The sequence below is a fragment of the Vombatus ursinus genome, unplaced genomic scaffold, assembly GCF_900497805.2.
Source record: "Vombatus ursinus unplaced genomic scaffold, bare-nosed wombat genome assembly UNPS02014801.1, whole genome shotgun sequence".
In the NCBI taxonomy this organism is placed as follows: domain Eukaryota; kingdom Metazoa; phylum Chordata; class Mammalia; order Diprotodontia; family Vombatidae; genus Vombatus; species Vombatus ursinus.
Window position 1 is genome coordinate 18,340,561 of NW_020954579.1, and position 13,866 is coordinate 18,354,426.

Here is a 13,866-nt window from a genome sequence, read left to right on the forward strand (position 1 = left end):
TAAGAAATTCCTTCAACCAATATAGATCGACAACTGATCTGTAACTTTTAGTCTTAGATTTCTGGGCCCTGAGAAGTTAAGGGACTTTCCTATAGATGAGGCTATCCCTGGCATTTTGGAAAAGTCCGCTTCCCTTGTGTATCTCTCAGCAGCTATTCTGCTCTTATGGACTAATTCCTTAACAAAGATCAGGACTTGTAACTCCATAGCTCACTCTGTCCACCAGCTGGTAGCAGCCTCAGGACTCCTGCTGGCTCCCAAAATACAGAGAAAAATCAATACTTTTTTGTCTCTTATAGACCAAGGCAGAAATAGAGCCCCAAATAGGTCACTAAGAAGAGATACAATGGCTCCCACTCCTAAGCAAGTCTTTTATGTACCGGGTAGTTGACTTGTAAATACTGGTGATGTCTCAAAGGGATGGAACCCATCAGCTGGCACCAATGAAACTTCTGGAATACCTCTGCTAATAATACCTAAGATGACTTCGATGGCTGAGGATGGTGCCATGGATAGAACATTGAATTTTGAAACAGGAGATCTGGATTTGAATTTTGGCTCTGCTATTTGATACCCATGTAACCTTAGGCAAGATGACAGATGAGTAGGGGGTGAAGAGAACCAGGGGGCAGGAAGCAGGTCACTGATGCTTCCATTGCTGCTCCCCCTTCCCTTAGCTGGACCTAAAAAAAAAAAAAGATTTCCTTAGTTTGCACCTTTTGTATTAACATTCAGTTCTGGCTCAGCAGCCAATTAAAAGGCTTTTCATCCCCAAGCAGTAATCTGATAGGAAACAGTAGGATTATGCCTGGGTTCTGGGAAGAGGGGAGGGAAAGGGCCCCTCCATTGAGCATTTCCCAAAGCATGCTCATTAAGCTTCCACGATATGCAACTGGCAAAGAACACAGTGCAGGCTCCAAGGACTGGGGCCTCATTGGCCGGTCTTCCTATTACCCAAAGACAAAAAACGAAACAGTCCCTAACCGCAAAGAGTACACATAATATGAAGCAATCTCAAAAGGGCAGGAGAGTGAGAAACAGGGGCCGTTAGGAAAGACCTCGTGGAGAAGGAAGCATTAAGACAAAGGTGAGGTGGGAGACTTCTCTTTATTTTTTCCTCTCTTCAAATCCCCTCCCTTTCGCAGGGTCTTTCTTCAGACTTCTCCCCTAACTCAAGCAGCTATGTGTCAGGATGAATAGAGCATCTGGGCTTGGAGTCTGCAAAACCTGAGATCAAATCTTGCCTCAGGAATTTACTGTGTGACCCTGGGCCAATCACTTTCCTTCTCTGTAAAGGGAAGGGGTTGGATTCAAAGGCCTCTAGGACCTCTTCCAACTCTAAATCCAGGATTTTTTTGGGGGGGGGCACGGTTAGGCAATGGAGTTAAGTGACTTGCCCAGGGCCACACAGCTAGTGTGTCTAAGTGTCTGAGGCCGAATTTGAACTCAAGTCCTTGATTTGACTTGAATTTGACTCCAGGGCCTGTGCTTTATCCATTGTGCCACCTAGCTGCCCCTAAATCTAGGATTCTTGATAAGACGGTGGTAGCTTCCTCAATGCTTGACTTTTCTTCCTTCCTTGTTTTTTAAGCTCCTCCCCCAAAAGGTCCTGGAAGGTCAGAAGGTTAGTAGCAAGTTCTCTTCTCTCTCGTTTTCTCTCTCTTTTTTCCCCCTCACCTCAGATCTGCCTCCCAGCTACAAGAACCTCAAACTGAGTGGTTGTCAGGCCTGTCTCCTAGCAGGGCAGTGGCAGGCTTTCTCCCCTTCCCCTCTCAAGCTTGCCTCTGACCAGTCAGGACCTTGGTAGTAAAGGTTTCTGGCCTGTTTCACCTCATGTCAGTTACAGGTTCCCTCCCTCCCCCCTCCCTCCCCCCCTCCCTCTAGCTCCTGGAGGAAAACCAAGCTGCTCTGCAAGGATCCTGACGGTGATGCAAGAGGGTGGAGCCTGAAGAAGGACTCCCCCCTCCCCTCCCAAAAAAAGAAATCCCACCTAAGCGAGGGCTACCCCAGCACCTACCCAACCAGAGGTCCAGGCATTGGTCAGGAGGGGGTCTCTTCTCCTGGGTGGGCCTTCCACCAGTACAACCCCAATCAAGATCACACTGGCTTCAGGTAAAATGCTAGATGGAGCAGAGGAGTTCAGTGGGTTGGTTCTTTGTGCTTTAGATCTTGCCTCAGACAATCAACTGTGTGTCTCTGGGCAAGTCACTTACCTTTGCCTCAGTTTCCCCATCTGTAAAATGAGGAGATTAGATTCCATGACCCTTAAGGCCCCTTTAACTCTGCATCTGTTATCCAATGATCCTACTTGGTCTTTTCCTCTAGCACTCTTCTTAATTCCTGGAGGGTTTTTCTTTTGTTTTGTTTGTTTTCTTACAATTCTGTAGTTTGATGGAGCTAGCCTATCATTGGGATGTATCCTCTCTGAACAACAGATGTTCAATAACTTTATAAATAACCTTATTTACCTTATTTGAACCTCCCAACAACCCTGTGAAATAGGTCTTATGGGTATCAAGTTCATGTTACAGATGAGGAAAATGAGGCACAGAGGAGTGTAGTGACTTGCCCTTTTTCACACAGTTTGCACATGTCAGAGGTGGGATTTGAACTTTGGGTTGTCCTGACTCTGGATCTTGCACTTTCTCCGTTATACTCTGAAAAGATTGGGAGCCAATGATATAGTTTCATGTATTGTCATTTCCTGTGTAGGTCACAGGCATATAGATTTGGAGCTGGAAGGGGAGGTTATTGAGTCTAATGCCCTTATTTTATACATGAGGAGGAAACTGAGACACAGAGTTGTGAAGTGATTGCCCAGGGTCAGACACTAGTAAATGTCTTATTTCTCTTTTTCCTTGAGGATAGACTCCCTCTCTTATCCTTCTGTTCTGTTCTGAACAAACACCTGGTCCAGTGCTGGGTGTATGTTCTTTTGTTGTTCAGTTGTTTCAGTCCTGTCTGACTTTTCATAATCCCATTTGGAATTTTTTTGGCAGAGATACTGGAGTGGTTTACCATTTTCTTCTCCAGCTCATTTTACAGATGAGGAAACTGAGGCAAACAGGGTCAAGTGACTTACGTTCACACATTTAGGAAGTGTCTGAGGTCAGATTTGAACTCAGAGTCTTCCTGACTCCAGGGCCTGTCACCCTATCCACTGCACCACCTAGCTGCCCTGAATGTATGTTCTGTGAACTAGTAAATAAATACCAAGGAGTGGTCTGAAGTTCAGATGGTTTAAGTGATTTACCCATGATCACAGAGCTTGCAAATGTTGGGGTCCATCATTTAGTCAGTTAGCAAGCATTTATAATTTGCTGGGAATTCAGAGAAAGGCACAAACAAAACAAAACAAAACAAAACAGTCTCTGCTCTCAAGGATCTCACAGTCTAATGGGAGGAATGAAGTAAGCATTTATTAAGTGACCACTACATGCCAGTCATTGTGATTTGTACTTTACAAAGATTCTCTCCTTCAACCCTGGAAGGTAGGTGCTATTATTCTTCCCATTTTACAGATGAGGAAACTCCAGTAGTGTCTGAGGTTGAATTTGAATTCAGGTCGTCTTGAATCCAGGTGGAAAAAGCAAGAATTTGAAACCAGGTCTTGCTAATTCCAAATCTAGCACTTTCTATCTACTGCCTAAGTATGTGGTTAGTAGGGTCTGTGCATTGGTAAAACGGATTCTGATTCTATTCACTTAGTATAGTCTCAAATTTACATATAAGATAAAAAGAGGACCATGATCTTTGTAGTGCTCTGCATAGCTGCTATTCTATTGCTGACAACCAAGGCTTTTTGCAGTCACAGAATATATTGAGAGTGGCTACAAAAACCTTGACCATTTGCATCAGTGCTTCATGGAGTCAAAAAGTGATTGGTAGAACCTCTATTATTTTATCTTTTATATGTTTCAGCAATGATGAGTTGCTGATAGCTGAACTTCTTATAGAGAAGCAGTGATGTCTTTTTTTGGTTTAGCATTTTATTTTTCCCTCAGTTACATGTAAAAACAATTTTTAATGTCCGTTTTTAAAACTTTGGGTTCCAAATTCTCTCCCTCCCTCCCCACCCCCCTCATTGAGAAGACAAGCAATTTGTAGTCATGTAAAACATACTTCCATACTAGCCATGTTGTGAAAGAACACATAGACCAAAAAAAAAAAAAAAACCTCTAGAAAAATAAAGTAAAACAAGTATGCTTCAGTTTGTATTTCAAACACCATCAGTTTTTTATCTGGGGATGGATAGCATTTTTCATCATAAGTTCTTCAGAGTTGTCTTGGATCATTGTATTACTGAGAATAGCTAAGTCATTCACAGCTGATGATCTTACAATATTGCTGTTACTTTGTCCACAGTACCATGTCACTTTGCATCAGCCTCTGTGAGTCTTTCCAGGTTTTTCTGAGAGCATCCTATTGATCATTTCTTATAGCACAATAATAGTCCATCACAGTCACATACCATAGTTTGTTAGTTTGTTCAGCAATTCCCCAATTGATGGGCATCCCCTCAATTTCCAATTCTTTGCCACCAGGAAAGAGCTGCTGTAATATTTTTGTACATATAGGTCCTTTTCCTTTTTGAAAATCTCTTTTTGGATACAGACGTAATAGTGGTATTGCTAGGTCAAAGGGTATGCGTGGTTTTATAGCCCTTTGGGCATAGTTCCAAATTGCTCTACAGAATGTTTGAATCTGGTCACAACTCCACCAACAATGCATTAATGTCTCATTTTTCCCACATACCCTTCAACATTTGTCATTTTCCTTTTCTGTCCTATTAACCAATCTGATAAGTATGAGGTAGTACCTCAGAATTGTTTCAATTTGCATTTCTCCAATCAGTAATGATTTAGGCATTTTTTCATATGGCTATAGATAGCTTTGATTACTTCATCTGAAAACCATTCATATCTTTTGATCAATTATCAATTGGGGAATGGTTCTTATTTTTATAAATTTGACTCACTTCTCTATATGTTTGAGAAATGAGGCTTTTATCAGAGAAACTTGCTTCAAAAATTTTTTTCACAATTATGATTGCTAACTGTATTTTCCTCCATCCCATTTCTCCCTCTGTTTATTCTATTCTCTCTCCTTTCACAGATTTCTGTACCCAATTGAGTGTGTATGTTATTCCCTCTTTGAGCCAATTCTGATGAGGTAAGATTCATTCACTCCCCTCTCCTCCCTCCTCTTCTCCCCAACTGTAAAGGCCTTTTCTTGCCTCTTTTATGGGAGATAATTTGCTCCAGTCTACCTTTCCCTTTCTCCCAGTGCATTCCTCTCTCACCCCTTAATTTTATTTTTTTTAGGTATCATCCCTTCATATTCAACTCACACCTGTGCCCTAATACTCCTTCAAACTATCCTAATAATGAGAAATGTCTTATGAGTTACAAATATCATCTTCCCATGTAGAAATGTAAAAAGTTTAAACTTATTAAATCCCTTATGATTTCCCTTTCCTGTTTATCTTTTTATGCTTCTCTTGAGTCTTGCATTTGAAAGTCAAATTTTCTATTCATCTCTGATCTTTTCATCAAGAATACTTGAAAGACTTCTATTTCATTGAATGTCCACTTTTTCCCCTGAAGTGTTATACTCAGTTTTGTCCGGTAGGTGATTCTTGATTGTAATCCTAGCTCCTTTGCCTTCCTGAATATCATCTTGTGTTATTTTGACTGTGGCTCCATGATACTTGAATTGCTTCTTTCTGGCTACTTGCAATATTTTCTCTTGACCTGGGAGTTCTGGAATTTGGCTATAATATTCCTGGTGGTTTTCATTTTGGAATCTCTTTTAGGAGATGATCAGTAAATTCTTTCAATTTTGTGTTTTACCCTCAAGTTCTAGCGTTTTTCCCGTGATAATTTCTTGAAATATGCTGTCCAGGCTCTTTTTTTGATCATGGTAGTCCAATAATTTTAAAATTATCTCTCCTGGATCTATTTTCTAGGTCAGTTATTTTTCAATGAGATATTTCACATTGTCTTCTATTTTTCATTCTTTTGATTTTGTTTTATTGTTTCTTGATTGGCCAATTTTGCTTTTCATTGCATTCTTCTTTTCATTATTTTTTTTTGTACCTCTTTAACCATTTGGCCTAGTCTGCTTTTTAAGAAGTTATTTTCTTCAGTATTTTTTTGTGTCTCCTTCACCAAGCTGTTGACTTGTTTTTCATGATTTTCTTGCATCACTTTCATTTCTCTTCTCAATTTTTCCTTTATCTCTCTTACTTGACTTTCAAAATCCTTTTTGAGTTTTTCCATGACCTGAGACTAATTCATATTTTTCTTGGAGGCTTTGGATGTAGGAGCTTTGACTTTGTTGTTCTTCTGAGCATGTATTTTGATCTTCTTTGTCACCATAGTAACTTTCTATGATCAGAATTTTTTTCTGTTGTTTGCTCATTTTTTCCAGTCTATTTCTTGACCTTTAACTTTTTGTTAAAGTGGGGTTCTGCTTTCACGGTGAAGGATGAATTGTCCCAAGCTTCAGAGTTTTTGTGCAGCTATTTTCAGAGATACTTCTAGGGACCTGTAAGTTTTCAATTCTTACAAGGTGGTATGATCAAAGGAGAGGTATTTACTATTCTCCTGACCTGTGCTGTGGTCTTTGAGTGGCCACAAACACTCTTTTCTGTCCTGGAACTGTGAGGAGGGTACCCCCTCCACTGGGGCCAAAAGCTTTGCTGTGCTAGTGTTCTTCCTGACTGCCACCCAGGACTGTCACCCATATCCAAGTATGGGCAAAGCAACAGAATCCTGACCCCAGATCCAGGAAAGGGACCACTGAAATCTCCTTCTAATCAGTTGTTCAACCCTTTTGCCGTCTGTGAGCTGAGCGCTCTGGAAGCAGCAGCTGCTGATGCAGATTCAGTGGTTCCCAACATCTGCTCCTGGTTTGCTGGGGCTGGGTCTGTGCTGGTGCAGCCTGAGCTGGACTGTGTTCTACTCTTGCCTTGGTGTGATAGATCTTTCCTGCTGACCCTCTAAGTTGTCTGTGGCTGGAAGCTTATTTCACCCTGTCCTTTTGTGGGTTCTGCCACTCCAGGAATTATTTTATGGCATTATTTAAAGGTGTTTAGAGGGGTTTTGGGGAAAGCTCAGGCCAGTCACTGCCTTTTCTCCACCATTCTGGACCACAATCCTAGCAGTAATATTTTTATGGTCAAGTGGAAATGAAAGACCACTTACATTGGGGAAAGCCTCTGAAAAAGCATCTTTGTGTGACTTCTTTATTGCTGTAGTTCAGTTAAGTACTTGGAATAATAACATAATCAGCATGGCTGCTGAAATATTCTAGCCCCATGGCATTAGTGAGAACAAACAATGAAATGAGAATTAACTTTGTGCTGTATTTTGACATGTATTCTTTTGGAATGACTACTTAGTTGATTAATTTCTTATAAGGGGAGAACATTAAATGCTACATTATGCACTGATGAAGAAAGAATGCTCTTTGAAGTGAATCTTAGAATTTTTCAGTGTGATTTTCCTTAAATGTTGAGTCAAAGTTTCCTTTATTGTTATTGCTAAGAATGCATCCCTAAAGTGACAAGGAGAATAATTTCCAAAAATGTGATTCAATAAGACTGGCATTTGTTTTAAGCACAGTTTTTAGGAAGGACTTATATAGAAGATGGGGTTAACCTGCCATCAGTCCATTGAACTCAGCTGAATCTGAAGGAAGCACTCTTTCTTTATCAGAATTAAGTATTTATTATCTCATTTTCCTTTAAATAAGAGCATGAGATAGGATAGTGTTTATTATTTTCAGTTTACAGAAGGGAACGCTAAGATTAAGAGATTTGTCTGAAATCAGAGAGAAGCAAGACATCCTAATGAAACGAATGAAAATTTTCAGGAGACAGTCTCTGGGGAATTTATAATCAATTTTATTAATTATTACTAGCAGATAATTAAAAGATTGAGGACAATTGATTCTCCTGGAAGCCAAAAGACCCCCTCTGGAGAAACATTAGTGTTTAAATACCCTTGGAGAGTGTATTCCTGACAGGTGTTAATCAATTCAGATTGGTTAACAATAAAATAATTAATATTATAATAAGAGGTGGGGCCTATCCTAATGAGGGGCTGGGGGTGGGACATGACTTTGATTATGTGACCCTTACTTATCTCTAACACCCCCCCACCCCCAGCCGCAACCCCCAGCATCAGGCAATCTAGACAAAGGATCTACAATCCATCCCTTCCCCACCCACCCAAGCCTGAGTAGAACAGTAGGGGCTGGAATTTGCCTAGATTAAATTCTTTTTACTCTTTAATCAGAACTAATCTTGGGTGGACTCTGAAGAAGATTGAGGAGAAAGTTAATCCAGTCTCATTATTAGCAATGTCCTTGAGATGCTGGCTGAATAATTTACAAGGAGCTGATTTCTGAATGAGGAAATAGAAAGGGGCAATACCTTAGTCCTATTTCAATAATTTATTATTAATATAACAGAGATATAATCATTTCTTTCACCAAGAAATGAAGGGAAGGAATGGAAGAGCGAAAGAGAAGAACGGATGGACACAGCTACCAAAAGGGAGAAAGAACAAGGGAGCCTAAAAGAGAGTAAAGATTTGTTGGCAATTGGCATTCAGAGAAAATGAGACTCCTCCTGCTGCCTAAGAGAGGCGGACCACCCTTGTGGTCCTTGACAGAGAAAGGGCCTGTCACAAATGTTTAGCCAGAGTAAGCCTTTGTGATTCTGCTTCAGTGGCTGTTGAGATCTACTATTATGACAATTTAACACTTAGGGTTCACTTGAAACCTGCAGAGTTCTTGTTCTGGGGCAGGCCTTACTCAGGCCTCTCCAGTGGTTCAGGCTTGGGATTGGAATGCAGTGAGACAATCATGGACCATAAAATATTTAATGAAAGTTTAATTAAACATAAAAGAGAGTAATAAAGATATGACAATGGTTTTAGAAAAACCGAGGCATCCCTCCATTTCTGTTTTTGTCATGGTGACAAAGCCCAATCAGAGAGGTTATGTTGAATGCTTGGTGATGGTAAATCCACGAAGTTTGAAGAACCCCCAATTCCTTATAAGTTGAGGTAATTTACATCTCCGGTGGCTAGGCAGCCATGCCAAGCTCTAGACCTCTGGACCAGTCAAATCCTGAATGTGTCCTCCTTTCCCTTTTAAAGAGAAACCAGCTTATCCTGTGTAAAACAGACATGGCTCCTGGTGCCATTTCTGTTAGCTGTAATACAGATCTTTTCTAGTGCCTCACTCCCCCTCTGTCTTCCCATCTAGGAAGACTGTGGAGTCATTTAGGAGAGACTAGTATGAATAAGGGGAAGGGGAGGTCTGGACAAAGGAATAAACAGTGTGACTGAAATGTTTAATAGGAAAAAAAAAGTTTTCTAATTTCTTAGTTTTCTCCTTTCCCTTTAATACCCTGGTTCCTTATCAATCAGGGAGCATTTATTAAGTGCTTACTGTGTGTCAGGCACTGAGGATACAAGTACAATGAATGAAATAATCTCTTATTCCCTAGGAGTTTGTAGGGGAGACAAGAAGTACATATTTAGAAAATGTACAACATAAATACAAAGTGAATAAATACAAATATGTACAAAATAGTTAAACACAAGGTTGTTTGTGAAGTAACGGTTGGGACAATCATGCAGAAGATGGTGCTTGAGCTATATTAAAGTAAGAGAGGGGCCCTTTGAGGGGAAGGTCAGGAGAAGAGGCCACTTTGGCTGGCTCTTAGGTGTTAAATCCAGTGAGACTCTAAACATAGTTTGGGGCCAGGTTGAGTAGGACTTTAAAAGCTAAACAGGAATTTATATTTTATCCTAAAGGCAATAGAAAGCCACTAGAGTTGTTTAAATAGAGAAATCACATGGTCAGGTCTATGCATAAGGAAAATTACTTTTACAACAGTGTGTAGGATGGACAACAGTGAAAAGCAATTTGAGGCAGGGAAACCAATTAGGAGGCTATTGCAATGATGTAGGTGAAAGATGATAAAGGCCTGGAGGAAGGTGATAGTGATGTGAATCTAAGGAGGTAGAAACAGCAAGATTTGGTAGCTGGATATGTGGGGTGAGGGAGAATGTGGAGTCCAGGGTAATGCCAAGATCGCAAACCTGAGACACTGTAGAACTGGGATACCTTTGACAGAAAGAGGGAAATTTGGAAGAGGAGTAGGTTTTTTTGGGAAAAATAATCAGCCCAGTTTAGACATGTTGAATTTAGGTCTCTGGGATGTCTAATTGGAAAGGTCCAATAGGCAGTTGGTGATGTGGGAACCTAGGGGTGATATTGGGGCTGGATATAAAGATCTGGGAGTCATCTGCAGAGAGATGATAATTAAACCCCTGGGTAAAACCTCAGAGAACACCTACACTATGTGAAAGGAAGTATGAAGACAATGGGGTATCAGTGGGTTTTTTTTTTTTGAAAGATGGGTTTATAGGGATGGTGTTAGGGGAGATGAGTAAGGGGATAGAGTTGGATAAATTATGGCTATATGTGGATTTTCACATCCCTCCATCACCACCACCCCTCATTTCCACCTGCTTTGACACTTGACCCTGGTTTTACAGAAGAGCATCACACAGAATCTTGTTGCCTTCTTGGTCTACTAGCTAATGGAAGAGAAGAATTACAGGATCGTAAATTGAGATTTGGGAAAAAACTTTAAAATATCATTTTTAGTCTAATCCACTTCTTTAACATAGAAGAAAACTGAGGTCCAGAGAAGGAGGCCTGAGGCTGAAAAAGGATTCGTACCCAAGTCCTCTGACTTCACATCCAGGAATCTTTCCATGATAGTACGCTGAGTCTCCCAGAACAAGTCAGTATGGCACCAATCTTTGAATGCTGAGTTGTTGAATTCCATTATTTCTGATTTTTCTTTGTCTAGTCTGTTCCATTAATCTACTTTTCTGCTTTTTAACTGGTAACAAATGTTTTTAATGTTTGCTACTTTATAATATAGTTTGAGGTTTGGAAGTGCTGGTTCCCCTTCATTCCTACTATTTTTCAATATTTCCCTTGTCATACACATTTCTTGTACTTTTGTTTCAGTTGTTTAATTTTATATATCTTTGTGCTTTTTCACCTGTGTGGTTTTTTTCCACTGTGACATTTTAAATCCTGTTTTAAATTTTGTCTCATTTTATGTTTTAGTTTGTCTTGTTTTGTTTCTCATGGGATTTCACCTCCCCGCTCTGGAAATTTTATTTTATTTTGTCCTGTCTCTTCTTTACTTTTAGGCTATTAATGTTATTTTGAATGTGTATTATAATGTTTATATTTTTTGGATGCACAGATGTTATTATACTTTCTCATTATCCACTGTAATTTTTACAACTTTTATTTAGGGGAAGTCCTGCTCTTATTTCCAATTTCATTTTTAATTTTGTTGGGTGTTTTTGTCGGCCTCTTGGGAACAGTTTTTCCCTTGAAACCTATCTGCTGTCAACATGAAAGAACTATTATATAAAATGTTATATTAATGCTATTAATTGATGCATTATGCTATTGAGACATCAGGGTATGTGGTTAGGAGCAGGATTTTCCTCATGCATGCTGTTTGCATTGTTGTTTGCTATATGTTAGTACATGAAAAAAAGTTATTGATATGGTTTTTCATGATCTTGAGTTTATTTCTGCAGTACTGGTATTACTACGTATGTTTGTTTATTGTACATGCATTTGTATTGATTACATTTAATTTTGCTCATTGTGTTGTTATGCTACTGTGATGCAAGTTTGTCCGTACAGTCAATATTACTGATTTTGTTGAACTTGGAGCAGGCAGTCTCTGAAGTAATTTAAGTTGATGTTGCACAGCCAGGTATGGCGGCACACTCCTGTAATTCCTATTACAGGAGAAATTGAGGCTGGTGGATCTGTTTGGGCTTGGGAGTTCTGAAGTGTGGTGGTGTCCCAAATAAGTTTGGAATTAATATAGCGAGCTCCTGGGACGAAGGGTGGGGAGGGGAGGCTTGAAGTGGGACACTGGGTGGTCTAAGGAAGGCTAAACAGGCTCAGGTTGGAAAAGGAGCAAGTCAAAGCTCCCATGCTGATCACAGTGGGATACAATCAGTGAATGGCCCCAACCCTAAATTTAGCCCTGGAGATGGAGAGACCCAATTCTAAATAAACAAACTTGTGAGTAAATAAATAACAAACAAAGATTAAATGAATTAATAAATAATTGTTGCATTATAGATATTGAAAGTCATAAAGGCTTCTAATATTAGAACTGGGCAGCTAGGTGGCACAGTGAATAGAGCACTGGTCCCAGAGACAGGAAGACTCCTCTTCCTGAGTTCAAATCTGACTTCAGACACTTACTAGCTGTGTCACTCTGGGCAAGTCACTTAACCCTGTCTGTCTTAATTTCCTCATCTGTAAAATAAGCTGGAAAAGGCAAACCACTCTAGCATTTTTGCCAAAAAAAAAAAACCCAAATGGGGTCACAAAGTGTAGGATGCTACTGAAATGATTGAACAACAACCATATTAGGAGTAGACAGAGTAAAACACTGAAGATGTTATAAAAATATTTCCAAAGAATGTAGGTTTGTTTGGAGGATTGCAGAATCATGTTTAGGAACATATTACTAGGTGAGGTGACTTAGGAAGTCCTCTGTGAATTATCTGACCTATTTGATTATTCAAAAATTCATGTACTAACAGTGGGAGATAGTACTTGGGAATGAAACTGCAGGTCATCCTTGAAGGAGAAGCAGTTGTTTAAAAAATGGGAGCTCTCCAGTAAGGACAGCATTCCCGCATAGATATTGAGAGTTACACTATTGAGAGTCCTATCAAAAAATTTTTTAAAAAATTTTCCCCCAGTTACAGGTAAAGACAATTTTTCATATTCATTTAAATAAAAATTTTGAGGTCCAAATTTTTTCTCTCTCCCCGCCACAGTAAGCAAATTGATATTGCTTATATATGTTTAATCATGCAAAACATAGTACCATATTAATCATGTTGTAAAAGAAGACACAGACCCAAAGAGGGAAAAACATGAAAAAAAATATAGAAAGTGAAAAATAGTGTGATTTAATCTGTATTCATACTCCTTCAGTTCTTTCTCTGGAGGCGGATAGCATTTTTCATCAAGTCCTTTGGAGTTGTCTTGGATCATTGTATTGCTAAGAATAGCTAAGTCATTCACAGTTGATCATCTTACAGTACTGCTGTTGGTGTGTACAATGTCTCCTGGTTCTGTTCACTTCACTCAGCATCAGTTCATGTAAGTCTTCCTAGGTTTTTCTAAAATCTGCCTGCTCATAATTTCTTATAGCACAATAGTATTCCATTTCAATCATATACTACAACTTGTTCAGCCATTCCCCAACTGATGGGCATCCCCTTAATTTCCAATTCTTAGCTATCACAAAAAGAGCTGAGATATATATGTATATATATGTGTGTGTGTGTGTGTGTATATATATATATATGTATATATGTGTGTATATATGTATATATGTGTATATATATATGTATGTGTGTGTGTATATAATACACACATATATGTAATGACCTGTAATGAGAGGGGTTAAGCTTTTTTTTTTTAAACATTCTTTGACTCATTATGTCTCTTGTCTTGGTGCTCCAGGAAAAAATTAAGGTTAAGTTGGGCTCACATTTATAGTCTCTCCAGATAGAGGTATTCAATGTACAATATGAATTAGGTAGGGGATAGTTATTTATTTGCTATACATAAAACAGAACAGAAGAGACCCACACCACACACTGACAAGACTTAAGCAATCAGTAACTTATATTTTATAACTATTATTACCATGTGCCAGGATGTTAAGTTATAAACATTTGAGCATGAGGCAGTTTGTGGAACTACTGAATA

General features: G+C 39.3%; 1 protein-coding gene across 1 annotated transcript in view; it reads left to right on the forward strand.

Moving 5' to 3' along the window:
* Window positions 1-1,900: 1,900 nt before the first annotated feature.
* Window positions 1,901-13,866, forward strand: part of SLC39A11 (solute carrier family 39 member 11) — a 496,966-nt gene continuing 485,000 nt past the window's right edge. Inside the window, exon 1 of the mRNA XM_027873289.1 lies at window positions 1,901-2,112. The gene's annotated coding sequence lies outside the window, so the exon portion shown is untranslated. The remainder of the gene's footprint in view (window positions 2,113-13,866) is intronic.